The following is a 16,499-nucleotide window of genomic DNA, read 5'->3' as shown; positions in this document are numbered from 1 at the left end:
ACCTTCACCATGGCTCTTTTAGTACCTTCACCTTCGCAGATTTCGCCATTCCGTACCCAGGGTTCCTGGATGAGGACTACGTCCGGCTGATCTTCTGCCAGACGCTCCAGGAGGGCAAGGCAGGCTTCTTTACAGTGATGAAGGTTTATCTGTAGAAGATGCATCAGCTGTTAGCGTTATGTCTGGGTCTTCTTTGCTTTCGCATAAAAGTTCCCTTTCGGAATACTTACGCTGTTGTGTGTGGTACTTACCCTCCCGTTCGAAGTACAGCCTCCCTAAGCCCATTTCTGAGCCTGAAGAGGCGTATTCTTCTTCGGTGAGCCGGTCGTCTTCGCTCATTGGCTCGGTTTCGCTCATGGGTTCTAGTTCGCCCATGTGCTTTTCACCTTCTTTAGTGGCGAGGAACTCAATTGCATCTGTGTCTGTTTTGTAAATGTGAAGCTTCACCTTTACAAAACCGTATCTCAGATGCCCATCGCATTTCGCTAATGGTTCGATTGAATTCTCTGTGAGGAGCAGGAGATCCTGCATGGTGGCGCGCTTCTGCTCTTTCGATTCTTCCGCGCTATTTTTGTTAGTGAGTGTCTTGACATGCCTCCATTCCTGCGTTGGGATGTCCGGATTGCAGACCCGAATGAGCTTCATAATCTCATCCGGGTCTTCGACGGTTGAAGGTAACCAAACCCTTGCTCGCGGCCTGGACGGAATATCCTTCCTGTCCACGACCACTAGCTTGGCATTTGGGTACACTTCGCCGACTTTGGAGATGGTCTCTTTATACAGTTGGACCGATCTCTCATCGTCGCAAGCTATAATTTTTATCTGGCCTTGGTGCCAGCCTAAGTCTTCGCACGCAGGCGGGGGACCGGGGTTCTCCAGAATAACTTTCAGTGCCACTTTCGTTAGCTCGGCCTCGATCCATTTCCACTGGGCCCTGGGGATCATACCTTCTGGGTGGTTCTCGTCCATGACTCCTATGATCAGGCGGTCTTTTGCAACCTCCGCAAATAATCTTCTGGGCGTCACGCCCATTGATTTGTGCCTTTTTGCGTAGCAAACAAACAAATATTAAAGATATTTATCGTGGGTGATTGGTGACCTAAAGAGAACTCCTCGATACTTGATATTGGACTACGCCAAGGTTACGCTCTTCAGGCGAGAACTTAGCTCTTTAGCATGTACATATGTTGCCCATAAGATATGAGAAGTTGCCTTATTGTGAAATCCGTGACACTGGTACAGTATAATGCTATACCTGAAGATGATGATGATGATGAAAATGTAGATTCATTGATAACCAGGCAGCGATAAAATCCTTCACAAAGTAGTCGACAACCTCCAAGGTAGCCACGAAATGCTGCACATCTCTTAACGAGATGGTTGAGTCATTTCATCTAATGGTTCCTGGCCATTGTGACATTGAGGTTAACTATAGAGTCGATAAACTAGCGAGACTAGGGCCCCAAATAGGCCGATGAGTACACAGATAATAACATAGGCATACAGGTACCCTTACAAGCATGTAATCTGCTTATCTAAGCGGAAAAGCAGCGATAGAAAGGCGTAATGAAACCACCTGCAGAATCGCCCGACAATTTTGACCTACTCCCATTGCTAAACGCATAGAATCTCTGCTAAGCCAAAATAAGAACAACGTTTGCACCCTGATTTCAGGTATAACGGGGCACTGCTTAATGCGTAAGTACGCCCAGAGAATGGGTACGCAAATACATGACTTCTGCAAAATCTGTCCAGATAAGGAAGAAATAATTAGGCACCTTCTGTGTCATTTTCCTGCTCTTAGCAGGCGTTGGTTTCCTATTTTAGGTATACAAAATAATTGGAAGATCTCAGCTTTGCGGAAATCTGGGATCTTCTAAATTTTTGATAATACAGGGCCCGCCATCTATCGTTACGGATTTGAACTAGGTATTATTTGAAGAATGGTAACACTTAGCTGTCATCTGATTTGACAGAAAATTAGTTTTATTCTTCCGCTGAACGAAAATGGTTTGTTCTGAGAAATTGAAGCGGAGGATATTGGTGGCATTTGGTTTCAACAAGATGGCGCTACTTGCCACACAGCGAATGCTACGATCAATCTTTTGCGCACTGTCTTCGAAGATAGCATTATCAGCCGAAATTCTGATATCGTTTGGCCGCCTCGGAGCTGCGATTTGACGCCGTTGGATTATTATCCTTGGGGTGCCGTCAAAGACCAGTATTATGCCAACAAACCAGCAACAATTGATGCACTGAAGACCAACATACGCGATGTCATAGCTGAAATACAGCCGCATACAATCGAAAATGTGTTGAAAAATTGGACCGATCGTATGGGATGGTGCATGGCTAGCCGAGGCAGCCATACGAATGAAGTTGTGTTCCATCATTAACCGGAAGGATTGTACTTCAAAATAAAAAAAAAACAGTTTGGAAAAATATTGAGTAGTTTCTTTTTTATAGCATTTTTAATTCCGTAAAGTTATATGGCGGACCCTTTATAAGGACTTCTTACAATACAACTAGGCCAGCGTTTGACCCAAGGCCCTCAGTTCTTCTGCGATTTCCTTTTATGGCTTCAATTGACTTCAAAACGTTTTCCTTGATGTGGTAATTTTAATTACAAAAACGAGGGGAAGTCACACGAGGCCATGCTAAAAGAGAATGGTGTTTGGGCGATTAAATTAGTTAAGTTTTTGGTCAAGTATTCTAACACAATGATGGAGCGATTACGCATTATCGCTGTTTTGGAACCAGTCGTAGGGCCACACGTTTCATAATATTCTGAATGAACTTAACAGATATTTGACCTGTTGAGCCAATTTTCATTGACTTATACGACGACCTTTGAGAACTAGCTTCTTAATTTTAACGATGTTTAAAAACGACCAAAATGAGGTAAATCAGCGACCACCTCTCGGATCTCTTTGAAGGCTTTATATAATACAATCAAATACCTCTGTTTTTGCCTAGGCTTTGCCTACGTGATTGCTAGTATTTTTGTGTAAAACTCCTTTCTTGGACCACTTAGACACTAATTTCAAGACGTTAGTTTTAAGTTAGCTTTGGTGGTGCATTGTCTTCACTAAACTTTTACACTATTTAACAGTCCTTTCGCGAGAGCGTAAGTACGAATTGAGTCAGTTTTTCGTCGTTAGTTCTACACATAACTTTTCTGTTTTGCATGTGGTCAAATTAATCCACCTAGCTTCCACTAGTTTTTTCATGTAATCGTCCATTTCGTTGTATATTGTATTTAGCCATTTTAGTATGCCGTTCTCTTGTTCAAATGGTAGTCTAACAGCACTTTTTGCTATCTCATCTAATATGTCGTTCCCCATAATGCATAATCCAGGCACTGGATTCAGCTACAACAATCACTAAACTGGTGGAACCAAGCCAACCAAGAATAATCTTACCACCTTGAGCGAAAACAATAACGTTACCTTAATTTGAGTATAGTAACATTCTTGCGCTATTCACACTACTGGGTGCAATCAATAATGCAATTTCCTCCAAATCGCGAGTTGTAGATGGATGGATCAGAGGACATGCAAAGTTAGCAGAACGTTATGGCCCACCTATAACCACAAAAAAATCGTCAACCTTGATAAATACGAAGGGATACCTGCCGATGCCCGAAGGTGAGCAAGCAGCCAAAATGCGTATACTTATAACTTATACTGTCATAGTTGTAATAAGCTGGAAAAAAATTAAACTATCTAAAACTTCCTCTGTGAATGCCCTGCTCTGTGGAGGGAAAGGTTGTTAATCCTTGACGAGCTGCTTTTTGAGAACATCGAGCTGGATGGTGCAGACGTAAACAACCTTATAAGGTTTTTCAATCACACAGACTGGATATAGTCGTGTAGGAATACCCTGTATAACTTGTTAAAAGCGAGGATAGGCTAACAAAATGGTGCGGAAGTGCTAATTGGATTCTTGGAGAAGCCCCACTTAAGCCAACCAACCCACAAACCAACCTCTTTAGAGAAGTATACGCAAACGGTAAGCAATACCTGTCCATACCGGAGCTGAAAACTGCCATTCTGCAAGCTTGGTTCAACATGCCAATAATATACGTTAAAGAAAATTAGAAAACTCACTTTCACTGTTTCAAGTTGTTTTTGTTTTGGCAGCACAAACATTCCCCATATATGTATAGGGAATGCTCCTACAGTGACAGTCCTTGGGTGGATATCAATCTATAGCACCCATGTACAACGCATGCCTAAAAGAAGGAATTTTTCCAGAAATATGGAAAAAACAAAAACTAGTACTAATCAGTAAGGGAAAGGGAGACCCAACATTAGCGTCTGCTTATAGACCGTTATGTATGCTAGATAGCGCAGGAAAACTCTTTGAGAAATTGATAAAGCATAGGCTTAGCGAAGCCGTAGAGAACAGCGGTGGCCTCTCCGACAGGCAGCATGGTTTCAGAAGTGGCAGATCTACCTTAGGAGCCATCCAAGATGTAATAACTAGCGTAGAACATGCCCAGGCAGGTAATCGATACTCCAAACGTTTAGTATTACTAGCCACACTGGATATCAGAAATGCTTTCAACAGTTTAAGTTGGTACGACGTAATTAAAGCCTTAAAGGTAAAATTCAAGACCCCGAGTAATCTATTGAAGATTATTCGCAGCTATCTAAGCAATCGCGTGCTCTTATACGAAACGCGAGAAGGGTGTAAGACCAAACAAATAACAGCAGGTGCGGCCCAAGGATCAATACTCGGACCTGAACTTTGGAATATAAGCTACGATGAAATCCTTTGAATAGAGATGCCCGAGGATGTGCATTTGGTGGGATACGCAGATGACATTGCGGCTGTAATAATCGCCCGGAACACTGACGAAGCCAAAAGAAAGTTAAATCAGGTGATGATCCGAGTTCAGATATGGCTAGAAGACCATGGATTAAAGCTGGCCACAGAGAAAACAGAGCTAATCCTTCTAACGAACAGACGTATCCCATTAGAAGTAGACATACAGGTACTCGATGCCACTTTATCGACAAAAAGAGTGGTCAAGTACTTAGGAGTGCAATTAGACACAAGGCTAACCTACTGGGCGCATATAAACCATGCTGCCACAAGAGCTGCCAAAGTAAGTGGCATGTTAAGTAAGCTCATGGCAAACCTTGGAGGTCCAACGCAGAACAAGCGAAAACTTTTAATGGACACGACGAACTCGATTCTCTTATACGGATGCGAAATATGGGCAGATTCGCTAAGGGTGCAATGCCGGCGGAAAACTCTGCAATCTGTGCAACGCACCTGCGCTCTCAGAGTGGCTTCGGCATATAGAACAGTATCTGAAGCAGCGGTGTTAGTTATCAGCGGAACCATCCCTATAGATATTCTAGCACAAGAGCGCAAACGGAGATGGGAGGCAAAAAACACAGGAACCCCAGTACTACGCCTCTCCGATATTAGAGTCCAAACACTTACACTTTGGCAAACAAGATGGAACTCTGAACGGTTTGGTAGATGGACAGCGAGACTAATACCCGATCTAAAAAAGTGGGTAGAAAGAAAGCACGGTGAGGTTAACTATTACCTCACACAGTTTTTGTCCGGACATGGGTCCTTTCGCAAGTATTTGTGGCGAATGGGTAAAGTGAGCCAACCAAACTGCATATATGGAGATACTGAGTATGATGATGCGGAGCACACCTTCTTTGAATGCGAGAGGTGGAACTTTGAGAGAACAAGTCTACAACGAGCTATTGGTCTATTTACACCTGAAAAAATTATCGACAAAATGATGATAGACGAAGAAAAATGGAATGCCGTCACAAATTTTGTAGAGGATATTATCCGAAAAAAGAAGCGAGAAATGGAAAGTCATGCTGAAGAGCATTGAGCATAGGTTTCTCAAAACAGGCGACCCTGGACGCAGGGTGAGTAAGTAAGTGTCCTTCTTAGGACGCCGTCTTGGCCCTCTACCTCGAAGCAATGCGGAGGCAGTCCCGGGGTGGAGGGAAAACTCCAAGAGAAGAGGGGGGATATTTTTAGTGGATTCACCACACACGTAGTAGCGACGGTTACTATATGGTGCGAAGGCATTTTTAACCCAACCTCACCGCAAAAAAAAAAAAAAAAAAAAAAAAAATCTATAGCACCCACTATAGTGGGAATGTTTAATGTCGAATAAAATTAATATCAGAATTAAAACTAAAATATGTTCCCCTCCTTGCATTCTCTAGACATTACTTTGATTAGGATTAGCCAATCCATGAAAAGTTGTGATGCGTCTAAGTAAATTTCGCTCACTGTGTGGATTTCCATTAATTGTCCTTTAATAAACAAATTTTATTTATTTTTTTCTCAAGAGGCTCGAGTGAGATAAAAAATAAAATTGTAGAGTGCAATTTTACTTTGCATACCCACACACGTACACGTATTAATGACTCGCATATAAGCATCGGGGACACGCTCGACAAAATGAAACTGCTGTCATGTTCACGACTAATTAACACGTCACTCAATGCATGATAAATCAACAAAAGCAGCATAAGAAAAACCAACAACAACAACAACAATAATAACAACGTCAGTGTCAGCACATTAACTTGTTGCATTAAGCGGTGTTTCGCCAGTTTTGCAGGTCGTTGCCTGTCACTTTGTCGGTGGTTGTCGTTTGTCGTTTGTTGGCTGTTGGTTGCCCAATTCGTCGACGAAGGTATTAAATCATTTGTACTCTTTTCATGGGAGCTATAATTTATAATACATACACCCAAATGCATACATATTCGTATGTTTGTATGTATGTACGAGTATACACGCCACGTTGATCAATGTTTTAGATTTGCTTGTTTCTGTGATAAGCTCTCTGCGCATGTGCGGCTGGTGCTTTTTTAATATTAGTCGCTGATTTCAAATTGTAGAATTTTATTTAAATAATTTTGCATATAGTTTCTGATCTACCCTTACCCATCAAATCAATCAGATCCATATGAATTAGTTTTATGGGTTAATGGGTTAGCAACATGATTTTCATAATCTTCAGGTGTATGAAGACCTTTGTTTGTTTACTTACAACTCTACGTACAAGGTTTTATATCGCTTTAACGATTTCACTCAACTTCCAGACTACTCACGGTGCCCTTGCACAAAATTAAATGAAAAGTTCTTACACCTGGAATCTTCTTCCTGATTAGTCAAATACATCGCTTCTGAATCATATAATATAAAGCTGAAGCTAAATAAAGTCACTATGCAAGGCTTTTTGAGAAAAGTACCTTTTTCTGGTACTCTAATTGTAAATTTTTTGTAAGCTTATCAGTCAAAAAATGCAGGAATTTCACAATTGCAGTAACCTGTGTGTTGCTTGCAGAAATGGAAACAAGTAACCCGATCACACAACAGATGCGAAAGTAAAGTTTGTGGGCTAACTAATCTGGAGTTCCGCGATCATTTGGCCCACACTTGATGGGCGAGGGCCACGGAACATACTGGGGCTGTCAACAGGGAATATACAGCTTCTGAGAGAAATACTAGCGGATAATTAGAGTATTGGCCAATCTAATACTATTGACAGCTATGGAGTACTGCATACAAATTTGTATAGGTATTGCAGAGATCAAGATTAGCTAGATCCGACTTTTTGGGCACCATTTCTTCGAGCTAATATATAAGTATGTGCACAAAGTGCTTTTCGTAACTATATCACGCCCTTTAAAAGTTTTGAGAATTTATTTGTCCTTATTTTAATTTATATAAAGTTTTTTATGAAAACACGGTCCATTCCACTACAACAATCAAGTGAATCCAAGCTTTAAACTTTGTGTAAATTTATACAAAAATTTCCCAAATTTCATCGAATCAAACTTTTCAATTCTCAAACTTTTTAAACGGAATTTCTAAAAAAATTTCGCTTTTGCAGTTCTACAGCGCAATAAAGTGCAAGTTGGAAATGGCTGAAAAATCACGTTGAGTTTTTAAATTTTTGTTTAGTTGCTCATATGAAAGAATTTGTCGAGCGTTGGTTATACGGAAGAAAATACTTTTTTCATGATACCATGAAATCGGCCAAGATTTGACTGAGCTATAAACATAAAGCCTGAACCTTAAACCTGTCTTAAAAAAGTCAAAACAGCATTAAAATCTTATTGTTTTGATGCTCTAATAAAAAAAATAAAAAATTATAATTTTGACTCTTCTATCATCTGGGGTGATTTTTTGGAAAAAAAATTTAAACCTAATTTTATTGAAAAAACCCGATTTTTGGAGGCACCTTCACTTAAATTTTTACATAATATTTTTCTGAAATATTTTGTCGGAGGTCGTCGACATTTTATAGATTAGATGAAAAAACAGCACTGAATTTTTTGTGTGGATCGGCTTTTTTTTTAATTAATTTCTGTTTGAGCATTCTTTCTGAGACATCAACTCTGTAGGCTTAGTAAGTTAACATTTTTTCCTCTTCAAAGAAGATACACTGCTTTCTGTATACTAAGCATCGTCGTGTACCAGTATTTTTGATTGTTCGTTAAAACTGCTAGTTCGGGTCAATTCGCTCTGCTGTGTGCACAGCCTGTTTCACAATATTGAAAACTAAATGATTCCGATTTTTTCATTAAAAGAGCTTAGAATTTTTGGTGTGTATACCGATGATTGCTAAATTTTTATATTTTTGTTTTTATCCTCTAAAAGTTTATTGGACACAGTCTACATTTCGTTGCATTTTGGTAGTGATGTAATTAGTATATTATATTATAATACATCGTCACTAAAAAATGCACAACAGCTGCGTAAGTAAAACGTGCGCAGTGGAGATCCTAGCATTTTGCGCTTGACGATCGGAAGGCTAATTATCACCGTTAATGATGTTTCAACAGCATTGAGTATCACTTGTTAGCCACCGCAGCTGCTGCCGCCAAATGGCGATTGTTGGTTGCCAAACTGCTGACTACCGGCATCCGACAGACAGCAAGCGGCAGGCGTAGACTGCGTTTTGCCGGCTCACCTCAGTTGCACCGGCCAAATAATCATCGGCGATTGCTAAAAAGCACACCCGTCCATCGCTGTTGGCGCGCATGAGTTATTGACAATTTACTCCTCTGTCTCGATGCTGCTGTGTTTATTTTCTTGATTCATGATTGTTTTTGCTGTTTGTATAACCGCTTGCGTAGTTATTCATTCACCGATTAAGCGATTTGTTTGTCCGTACGACCAGCCATGAGGTGGCGGTTTGTACGTCTGCTGGCATTTTGAGTTTATTATTTTTTATTTTTGTTCTGTTGTTGCTGTTTTCTGTTTCAATATGTTAATTGTATGGCTAATGACGGGACACTTGTCATATTTCAACTCATTTTATCATTTAACAATTTAACATAATCGTTTGTGGTATTTAGCATTGGTAATATTTCTTTTATTCGCATTTGCATATTCTGGTGGTATTCATCTCCTTTTAATGAGCTCCTTTCATTGGAAAGACTAAGATGACGTAAAGAGATATAAAGTGAAGTAGAACAAATAATAAAGCTTGCAACTCCTTAGAAGGAATTAATAACTTAGGTTTCACATTTACCATAACTACTAATTAGTAAATAAGAGTGAGATTCGGGGAAAACACAAAATCTGTGGAACAAATTATTATAATTAGGTTAGGTTGAAGTGGAAGCCGATGAAGCTAACAGCACACTTCGGACAGAGAAGGGGGTTGATTGGGATACCACAATTTCACCACTTATACCTTCTTGAGACATCCAACGTCCCTTTAAGTTTATATTTTGAACCTTTGCAACACCACGTTTGGTATTTTTTAGCAAAAAACCACTTATAACGTTTTCATTTTCGAGCTTAATTTATTCTTTTTTCAGTGAGTTGAAGAATTCAACACGGCCAAGATCTCTTAAATGTTTATCGCGCCAATTAGAAAGAAGAAGAACTCATCTCGCCCAAAATATGAATTAAGGGGGGAAGCTGGTCTAGAATTTTGAAAAAATCGAAAAATTTTTTTTTGTCTTAAAAGGTGCTTTAGGGTCTTAGAAATAATATACCAAATGAGGGATGCCAGCAAAAATGTTTAAATGCCCAAATTTTTCATTCGACGGCAGTGCCTCGCAGGTATGCCCCGAACGCTACTTACAACTTTAAACGCGTTTTTCTCGAAATCACTTTTTTTAAACTGGCCGAAGACATAACTCGAACAAATCTTTACCGATTCTTACGAAATTTTGACAATACATTCGAAATACCTTTCTCCGGAGACGTACGTAGGATTTTTTATTTATATTACATAGTTTTTTTTTTAATCAACAATTTTATGTCGTTATTTATAGTGAAAATTGTAACTTTTTGTTCAAACGTGCACCATTTCGCGAAAAAACAAAATATCGAAAAAATCCTACGTACGTCTCTTTCTGTTGTTATATAGAAACTAAAAAAAAATTATTTTTTGATCCAGGACAAAAATTAAGGAGTTTACGTCTTCGGCAATGGACCCACTAGAAAAAAAGGCGCCTTAGGAGAACTGCTGGACAGCGGCCATTTTGAAATTAATTCAGACGAAAAATTTTGTATTTGTACCATGAAAGCTATATTATTAAACCTATTTCACAGATTTTCGATTGATTCCTTTGTTGAGTCAAAATAAATTCATAAAATATGCCCATTTTTTGCGCTCTAGACCAGCTCCCCCCCTTAACTGTTGGAAATTTTCGTGCGATTAGGAAAAAGAAATACATTATTTTGTCGGTAGATGGCTGGAGTCATCGATATCTCGTAAAGTATCGATCAAACAATTAAAATTGTATGCTTGTTCTCACACTAACATTTCAGTTATGAGTTACAGGGTGTTAACAATGGAAGTCAGCAAAGGGAAAATTCGGTACAGCTAATTAGGTGCGATTTTGGATTCGTCGATTCCGTTGAGGTATTTTTGATGTTACAGAAAATGTCGATAATGTCGAAAACGTTGACAAACTCTAAAGGTCGATGATAAAACAGTTTTATACCATGTGCGCAAAGCTGGATTCAAAAAAAGCTCAATGTTGGGGTGACACACCAAAAGAATATGATGTATCGGGTTTCCATGTATCGACCCATTTTTTAAGCGAATTGTGACTGGGGATGAGAAATGGGTCACATGCGACAATATTGTGCGAAAAAGATCGTGGTCAAAGTGTGATGGAACAACTCAAAAGGTGGCCAAACCAGGACTAACGGCCAGGAAGGTTCTACTGTGTATTTGGTGGGACTTGAAAGGAATTATTTATTATGAGTTGCTTCCGTATGGCCAAATACTAAGTTCAGATTTCTACTGTCAACAACTGAACCATTTGAAGCTAGCTATTGGGCAGAAATGGCCAGATTTTGCCAACAGAAGAGGTGTGTGTTTCATCAGGACAATACAAGGCCACAATTATCTGTAGGGTTAGATTAGGTTAGGGTTTTGTGGCAGTCGGCTTAGAGTATCCAAACTCACTTAGACGATGTAGGCCCGTTGTGATACCACTGTGTAACACGGGAACCTTACTGCTAGTATTCATGGAGTCAAAGCTGGAAGCGTGCAATAGGTTTTATCCCAACACCGGATAGTACCGTAAGAGAGTCAAAATGATATTTTCCCAACAAACTTGCTCTACTTCTAGCTAAGGCTGGACAGTTACAAAGGAAGGGTTCTACTGCTTCTTCCTCTTTCTCGTCTATAGACCTTCTATAGTATTCATGCGAAATATTCCTAGCCTAGAAGAGTGCCTACCTAACGGCCAATGAACGGTGCCACAAGCCACGACCTTTGAGATGTTCTCTCTTGAGAGGATAAGCAACTTTTCTTATCTTCTCTTATCTATTTGCGGCCAAATTAGCCTGGTTGTACGTATTTTCTCCTCTCCATGACTTATTGGCCTCCTGGGGAATATTATTTTTTATCCTTAAGGTGCCTCTGTTTTCAAGAAGTGAAATATTAGTACCCTGTTTGGCTAGCTCATCGGCTCTGCAATTTCCTTCAATATCTCTAAGTCCCGGAACCCATATAAAACTGACCTTGAAGACGGTGATAATATCATTTAGAGCTGCCTGGCATTCCTGAACAACCATTCTTGTGATGACCGCCTGGCTGCCCGAGAAGATATTTATCGTAGTTCTTGTTACGGCGTGTGTGTTAAGGTATACAGTTGCCTCCTTTTTGGCTAAGACTTCTGCCTGATATACGCCACAGTAGTCCTGAAGTCGGGCCGATAATTTTAATCCTAATTCTTCTGAAAAACATAGCCTACTTTATTTTCTAGCATAGATCCATTTGTGTAGAAGTTTATTTCTCCTCTTCTCCATGCTCTTTGAGTTTGCCACTCTCTTGACGGGATGTTAGTCTTGAAGAGCATGTTGAAGGTGGGTTTCGGGAACGAGTAGTCGATTTCTTGGTTATAACTACGATGTAGTATAGAAGCGTGGCCGAATCGGCGGGTCTTCCATAGCGCCATACTTTTAAGTCGAGCAGGTAAGTTGAGTAGCACCTCGAGCGCTTTATTAGGGGTGGTCCTTAAAGTGCCGGTGATGCATAAAATCGCAGTTCTCTGGACTTTGCTCAGCAGTTTCATAAAACTTGCTTTTTGAGTTGATTACCAATATATCCATGAGCTTACTGGGATACTTGCCTTTAACCGCGATTACCAAATCGTCGACGTAACCTGTGACGTGGCAACGCCCTCTCTTTAGAGTCAGCAGGAAGGAGTTCGCTGCCAAATCCAGAGGAGAGTTGAGAGGACCCCTCCCTGAGGAGTGCCTCTGCAGACCTGTCTGCTTATTATTGTTTTGCCTAATCTTGGTGTTACTTTTCTTCTGACAAGTATAGTTTCGATCAGAGTAGCAACATTAGATTAGGCTCCAACATCAGCTAGAGCACCCGTTGTGGAGCTTGTATTAATGTTGTTAAAGGCTCCTTCAATGTCTACAAAAGCTACTAAAGCAAACTCTTTCTGTCAGGCTCTTTTCCACGAACTCGATGAGCGAGTGTAAAGCAGTTTCTGAAGATTTGTCTTTTATGTAGGCGTGTTGGGTCGGGGATAGCCTGCTGATTGGTATAACGCCCCGTATGTACTCATCGACAATCCTTTTAAGATTTTTGAGGCGGAAAGATGTAAGACTGATAGGTCTGAAGCCCTTAGAATTAGTGAGGACCTGCCTGCCTTGGGTATGAAGGAGACTTTCGTCTCTCTACAATTTAGCGGAATGTAGCCACTATTTTTGATTTCCCAGATTTGATTGCGACCCATTCTTCAGAGTCAATATGCTCTACCGGCTTGTTGCCTGGAAGTGTGCGTCTAAGATGAGACCTACAGATTCCTTATTTGACGTGGTCCATGTATTTCCCGGACTCTTGAGATAGCCTAGGCTACATGGTATCTTTGCAAGAATTCTTTTTAATCTAGCCGCTCCTGTAGTTTCCTTAATTCCCTTGTTTCGCCAGGATTCGCGTTGCGCAGTTGTAACTGCTTTTTTGAAGATTTTTAAGTCAGTTTTGCAGGCTAACCAGTCTTCCGACCTTCTTGTTGAATAGAGTCCTAGTGGATTTTCGTCACAAATTATTTCTTTGGCCATCAAGCTGGTTTTGTTTTCCCTCTATGGCGTACAATCGGACACCTGTTCATGGCTGTCGTTACCTGATTTACCAATCCGTCCAGCTCCCCGTTTATGGCGGGATCTTGATTGGGTATCTTTGGCAATAAAACTCTTAATTTGTTGTTGTATACTCTCCAGTCAGTTTTTCGGATGTTCCTAAATTCGCTGTAGTGCCTCGCCAAAAACTTCGGGAGTTGAAGGGGAAGATGGCAATCCGAAGGTGCAATGTCTAGAGAATATGGCAGGTTGAGGCAAGATTTCCCAATTCAGTTCCTCTAAATATTTGAAGCAAAATCAGTTTGCCATGTCTACCGTGACATTCCGGCCGCTTTTCTTTGAGAGCTCGATTCAAACGCTTTAGATGCAGTCGGTAATGATCACCAGTGATGCTTTCAGATGGCTTAAGGAGCTCATAATGTATGACACCCTTCTGATCCCACTAGATGCACAACATAACCTTGGAAGCATGAATATTTTTGTCGAATAAGCTGTCGATGGACCTGGTTCACCTGGCAGGCCCCAACATTTTCGACGCTTAGGGTTATAGTAATAGATTCATTTTTCATCGCTAGTGACGATGCGATGCAGAAAACCTTTTCTTTTCTGCCATTCAAGAAGGATCTCACATGTCATCAAACGTCTTTCGATATCCCTCGATATCTCCTTCAATTGATGTGGCACTCAGTTACCTGCTTTCTGGACCATTCCCATCGCTTGCAAATGTTTCAGCTCTTTAGACATATCATCAAAGGCTCGACATGGGTTTTCATCCAATAATTGTTGTAGTTGAGTATCTTCGAATTTTTCGGTGCCCCTTCGCTAGTTCTTTACAAGCTGTATTTGATAGAGCGCGATTACCATAAATATTGATCAATATACGACACGTTTCCGCTGCACTTTTCTTTAAAAGGTAATAATGAAGCATGACTTCCCACAAAGGCTGTTTATTCGGGACAAACATAGACTTTTTTGACGTCAGATAAAAAAGGATCTTTACGCTTCAAACGAATGTCAACTACTGCGAATTAGACCTCACATATACACCTTCAAATCATCAGTATATTACTAGAGCGAACACAAAAATAGTATCAGCAGCGACATCTCTTTTACGAGGGCAGAAATTTATTCCCTTACCCGATAATTTTTGCCTAATAAGGACCAAGAATTGTGTGGGAGAGGCATTATGAAGCTAACTTTAAAATAGCAACAAATTATACACGCAACAAAATGGTGCATATCTGACCCAAATCGGACAATCCGAAATATCTTAAAGAAAGGTTTGAATTTTACGCAAAAATAGTGGATTTATTTTTCCGCTAACTTCATAATACGCAACCCTCATATCCGCCTGCTGAAAATCTAGGTCAATCTCCGAGATGACAGTTTATTCCGAATTTTTCTAATCAATTATTAAAGGTATGCCTACTAATGTTTCTTAGGGCCTCATCAGCATGGTTTCGTTTGGGGTCATTCAGCTGTCACTAATTTAGCAGCATTGTCTGAATTATTATGAAGAGGGGATTTAGCAATGTGATCAGAGTATTTCTCTGTCTGTCTTGTCTATTGTCTTGTCTATTTCCTCCTCTGGTAAAATATGCTCTGTTTCTCCCTCTTATGCTTCAGTGATTGGCACGATGCCAGCATATGTTTGGCGGCTTCATTTTCCTCCCTGCAGAACCTGCATGTTCCATTGGAGTTATACCCAAGCTAGTAAGATGATAAAACAATCTAAAATTAGTAAAAGTATTAATTTGAATATTTTAAAATTATTATTTTACAGTTAGAATATTGTAAGCCGCCAACCATTGATTTTGATTGCCATAAGCTCGGCAGGTTGCCCCATTGTATGATATTTTTTATGTGTTCTCTACTTCCAGAGCGAGAGGAGAGAAGTTGCCCTTTCCTTTGCTATAAAAAGGCTCTGGACTTATAAATGGGATGGCCGCCCCTTTCCTGGCTAATTTATTTACTATTTCGTTCCCAGCAATTCCTGTGTGCCCTGGAAACCATAGGACACGTACCTCATTGTTCTGGTCTACTGTTTCTGAATACAGGGACTCATATTTCAAAGTGGACTTCAGGTAGGCAGCATATGCTATAGATTGAATTATCAAAAGCTTCTAAAGTTTTCAAAGTGGGCAAGTTTCATTCTATCGTATTGCGGAAGTTGGAAAGGTTTGGTTTTCAATTGCCTTTTTCATCCTGGCTGAAATCGTATTCCTTTAATATTGAAGTAGAAAATTACCCATCTAATAAATTTATTGCAACGTCAGGGGTACCACAAGATCCTTAAACCCCTTTTATTTGCTCTATTTAATTGATCCTGGAGCAGTTTTAAATCTTCAAGGTTTCTGCTTTATATTGACGATTTTAACATCTTTCATAAAATTACTTGTACCTTACAATATCATTTAAAAAATCTTGTTTTATGGAGTCGTGGAAATAATTTATTGTTAAATAACAATAAATGCTTTCGTAAGTCTTTTTCTAAGCATCCAATCCAATTCATATCTCTTATAGTATTTTAAACCATCAGGTCACCTCAGCTCAGAATTTTGTCGATCTGGGTGTTGTGTTTGGTTATGAGCTCACTTCTGTTAATCGTATTTGATATCTCATTCCGAATGCCTATGGTAGTTGAGCATTTCTGCCCAGGCAAACAAAAGATTTAAAAAGTGAAAGAGCACAACGTGAATTTGTTCGTTTTGCTCTTCAGTCGCCCAATTTTTCAGAAGTTTGTCCTGCTTATAGTATATAGAGAGTTACACGTTTTAAACTTTATTTTTATCTGCATTTAATTAAAGCAAACTATTTTACTTTACCATCATAAGAACTCTACTGTCCACGTTCGTCCAGTTTCATCCACATCGGTCTTGAAATACGGCAAATAATCAGCAAACAACTTCCGCATATGGGGTACTGGA

Source organism: Anastrepha obliqua, chromosome 5, assembly GCF_027943255.1.
Source record: "Anastrepha obliqua isolate idAnaObli1 chromosome 5, idAnaObli1_1.0, whole genome shotgun sequence".
Taxonomy (NCBI): domain Eukaryota; kingdom Metazoa; phylum Arthropoda; class Insecta; order Diptera; family Tephritidae; genus Anastrepha; species Anastrepha obliqua.
The sequence above is the reverse complement of the archived record's forward strand: the minus strand, read 5'-3'. Positions refer to the sequence as shown.